The sequence below is a fragment of the Leopardus geoffroyi genome, chromosome A1 (genome assembly GCF_018350155.1).
Source record: "Leopardus geoffroyi isolate Oge1 chromosome A1, O.geoffroyi_Oge1_pat1.0, whole genome shotgun sequence".
In the NCBI taxonomy this organism is placed as follows: domain Eukaryota; kingdom Metazoa; phylum Chordata; class Mammalia; order Carnivora; family Felidae; genus Leopardus; species Leopardus geoffroyi.
Window position 1 is genome coordinate 205,543,768 of NC_059326.1, and position 4,638 is coordinate 205,548,405.

Consider the following 4,638-nt stretch of genomic DNA (forward strand, 5'->3'; position numbering starts at 1 on the left):
CGCCGCACGTGACGCGCCGCAGAGTCACGCGCTGCGCGTCCTCCTCCGGGCGGCTGGCCACCCGCCCCGCACCTCCCGTCTCGCCCCTGCCACGTCTCCCCGCGGGCAGCCTCCGCACCCGGAAGGGAATCGAGAGGTGGCCCAGTCAGGTGCCGTCGCGAATGGAGTCCGAAGCACCGCTCACGGCCCCATTCACTTCAGACCTCAGCCTTGCTAACCTCACTCGGTCCCATGAAATCTCTCGGCCCTTTGTAACTTGGTTACTTCACCCAAAGACGTTCTGTCTGGGACCCGTTTACACTTCATCTGGGCCTAGGTGATCCCTATTTATTCAATAGATTGCCCTCCTCCGCTGTCTTAGGCATAATAACCAGTTGCTTCCTTCTCAGCACTGCCGTGCCAGGCGTGGAGGTTTTTTCTAATTGTTTTTCAGTCTCCGATTTACTGTTTGTGTTCTTGGGGATTGGCAGAAATGAGAGTAGAGAGGTGGCCAGGGGCCTAATCATGAAAGACCTTATGCCAAGGTGAGGAGTCTGTATTCTCTACTTAAAAATATAGGTACATTTAAAAATTCCTGAAGGTAGGCATCTCACAAAAGGGCAGCAACATAGGGCCAGAATAAGAGACGCCGGATACAGTACTGTTGAAATCCTGCTAGTGTTGTTGTTTTTTTATCTGTCAAAACAGTTACCCATTTTACTCACCTTGTCCAGCCTTACTTTGAAAGGGCTTTAAGAAACTATGCCATAGACCACATTACAAGGTAATAACAAAAATTCAACTGAGTGATTTAAAGGATCAACTTGTTGTGGGGCGCCTGGGTGGCACAGTCGGTTAAGCGTCCGACTTCAGCCAGGTCACGATCTCGCGGTCCGTGAGTTCGAGCCCCGCGTCGGACTCTGGGCTGACGGCTCAGAGCCTGGAGCCTGTTTCCGATTCTGTGTCTCCCTCTCTCTCTGCCCCTCCCCCGTTCATGCTCTGTCTCTCTCTGTCCCAAAAATAAATAAACGTTGAAAAAAAAATTTAATTAAAAAAAAGATCAAATTGTCTTTATTGCCCAATTCATGAATATGAAAGCATCCCATCTAGCAAAAAGAAAGGAGTTCTCTTGAGCTGCAGGAAAAGGAAGGTTTTTAAAAGGCAGAAGTGGGGCGGTGGTGGTGCCCGGCTGGCTGAGTCAGTGGAGCATGAGACCCTCGATCTTGGGTGTAGAGAATAAACAAAAATCATTAAAGGCAAAAAAAAAAAAAAAAAAGGAAAAAAAGGAAATTATTGGCAAAAAGTACACTGTTGTAGACAAGGTCACCCTCCTAAGGGGAATGGAAGAGGTCTATCAGTAAATTTCCCAGTGCTGACCAGGGATTCCTTGTTGACTGGTTAAAGGTTACATTCCTCAGGTGGCTGAAACTGCAGGTAGGTTAGGTATTATGGTTTTGGTTTGCTGAAGTGGGGCCCTTAAAATAAGAGATTCCATCTGGGGCCTGTGGTTTTCTTTTCAACAAGGGTAACCTATTATATTGAACTGACTATGGTCTCTATTGATAAGGACACAAATACTACTGTGTCATTCATTTTCAAATAGATTACTTCAATCTAATCCAAAAAATACTTTGCTCAAAAGCTAGATCTCGGTTCCTTAAAGGATTATTTCAATCTAAAGTAATAAATACATAATTTTAAGACTCTAGGACAGAGCGTGAGTGGGGGAGGACCAGAGAGAGAGGGAGACAGAATCCAAAGCAGGTCCCAGGCTCTGAGCTGTCAGCACAGAGCCCGATGCAGGGCTCGAACCCACTAACAGTGAGATCATAACCTGAGCTTGAACCCACTAACAGTGAGATCATAACCTGAGCTGAAGCCAGACGCTCAACTGACTGAGCCACGCAGGCACCCCATGGGTTATAATTTTTTAATTGTGAAAATTATTAGAGTTAATAATGTAATCCCATGTGTCCACTAGCTGATTCAAGTTACCAGTTTATCTTGCTCCATCACTGTCTCCACCCAACGCACACATCCCCAAATCGAGATTATTCTTAAGCAAATCCCAGATATATCATTTCATCCCTAAATATCTCAGTATATGTCTCTAAAAATTAAGGTAACTTTTAAGAAACATTGTACCATTATCACTGTACCATTATCACCTAACTTTCTTTAAAATCACCAAATGCTTGGGCAGGGCTTAACTTCCTCACCTGCCTCAAATATATATACTTATTTAATTTATATTTTGCAATTGCCTTTTTTAAATCATGACCCAAACAAGATCCACATGTTACATTTGGTAGACATGTTCCTAAAACTTGTTCATTCTATAGGTTCCCTCTCCTTTATTTTTCCTGGCAACTGTTAAAAGAAACTATGTTGGTCTTTCTGGACTTCAGGACATTCTGGACTTTCTTGGAAGGCATGATCAAATTTAGATAGGTTTTATAAAATATTTCTAAGTGGTATTGTGTACTCAAATTGTCATTCTCATTTTCTAATGTTCAAACTGATCAATGGTTTCTAAATTCTGATCCATTTATTATCAAGTTCATCATAAGCTTTTCATCTCAAGGATTTAGGAGTTATCAATGATTATTGTTTACAAGTTTTAAAGTATTACTATTCTAATTTTATGATCTCTTTGATTAGATGATTAAATAAAAGTTGTCCCTCATCAACCATTTGATTGTCCCGCCCATGATATAGACTCAGCCTTATCTCCAGGGAGTTGTGGTTCTTTTTTTTTTTTTTTTTTTTTTAAGTTTAGTTATATATGGGGATGGGGGAGAGGCAGAGAGAGATAGGGAGAGACTGAAGCCCAAGGGGCTCAAACTCACAAACTGTGAGATCATTACCTGAGCTGGAAGCAAAAGTCAGATGCTTAACCAACAGAGCCACCCAGGTGCCCCAGAGCCCTGGTTCATTTTAATGGGAAATGGTATTTGGACATTATTTGGTGGTCTTTATGTAGAGAAAATAAGAGTTCATGCTGTTAATTTCTATTCAACTTCAGAATTACAGAATTTTTACTTACCTTCTTTGATGCCAATTTAGTCTTTTCCCTTACACTGAAAATCCACATTTCTAATGATATCAGCAGAGTTATTAATACTATAATTACTGAGGAGTTTGATTTCTTCACAGCCCTTGGGGATATCCACTAGGGGAATGCAAATTATTGTTCTTTAAAAATAATTGAAATATTCCTGTGTAGTTAAGCCACCAACTTGAAGCACAATACAGCTCATTTGTTGTATTTTGCTTTGGAATTTTAGGAGTTGCTTTTAATTTTGATGTAATCTTGCTTTGTAAAAATGTAGTACATGCTCCAAAGTCAAAAGTACAAAACTTAATGTATATTCAGAGAAGTCTAGCTTCCATCCTGGTCCCCTCCATCTGGTACCTCTCTCCATACCTCCCACCAGAAGTACTTTTTTTTTTTTTAATTTTTAAATTAAAAAAAAATGTATACATATACATATATATGTATACAAATATGTATACATATATACGTATATATGTATACATATGTGTACATATATACGTATATATGTACACATATATACATATATGTATACATATGTATACATATATGTATATAATGTATATATATAATGTATATATAATGCATATATATAATGTATATATTATATATATAATATACATATATATATATACATATATGTAAGCAAACAAGGTTATACACACATATTTATTCCCTTTCTTAAATAGTACTATATACTCTTTCCACCTTGTTTTTCACTTAAGATGACTCCATAGCATTATACAGAAATATTTGCTTTTGCTTCTTATAGCTACATACCATTCAATCATGTGGATTTCCCAGCTTAATCTATTTTTTAAACAGGATATTAAGGATATTAGATGACTAATATTTCATTAAATGCCTCTGACTTGTCAGTTCAGTGTGACCTAAAGGTACTAGAAGCCAAGTCAATCAAGCTGATAGGTAAATGTTGATGTTGGTATACAGGGATATATACATACATTGTGAGACTGGGGCTGAAAAATTTCTGAAAATTGTAGGTTTCTTTCTAGCCATATCTAAAACAAACATTTAAAATGTCTATCTAGCCAGTAATTTCTTCTCTGAAACTTGCTTTCCATTTAGAAAGGTCAGCACCACTTGAACTCACAAGGCAGTGAGTGAGTGCTCACTGGCCAGAACAAGAGTTTGTCACTCAATTATCCTGGCTGATAAGTATATTTTCAGCATGATGAACTGATACACAAAACTAGACTTAAAGAAAATAATAAAAACTAGTCTTTTGAGCTCTTAGGATGTGCTAGGCATTAAACTAAGCAACTTCGAACATTAATTCATTTAATCTCCAATAACCTGTGATATAGGTACTAATAGTGCTCCTTTGTTAAATAATAGGATATTAAGGTACAGAAAGTTTAAGTAATTTATGTGAAGCCACAAAGCTAGGACACGACAGGGCTAATATTTAACCTCAGATCTCTGGCTCCAGAGCCCATATTCCTAACCAATATACTATACCGTATGACATTTATTAGAACCATAAGAAATAATGTTCAGATGTCAAAGTAAACTGAGACAATGAAAGTTTTCATTCTGATACAACACTCAGATATAAAAGAAAATAAAGACCAAGATACAAA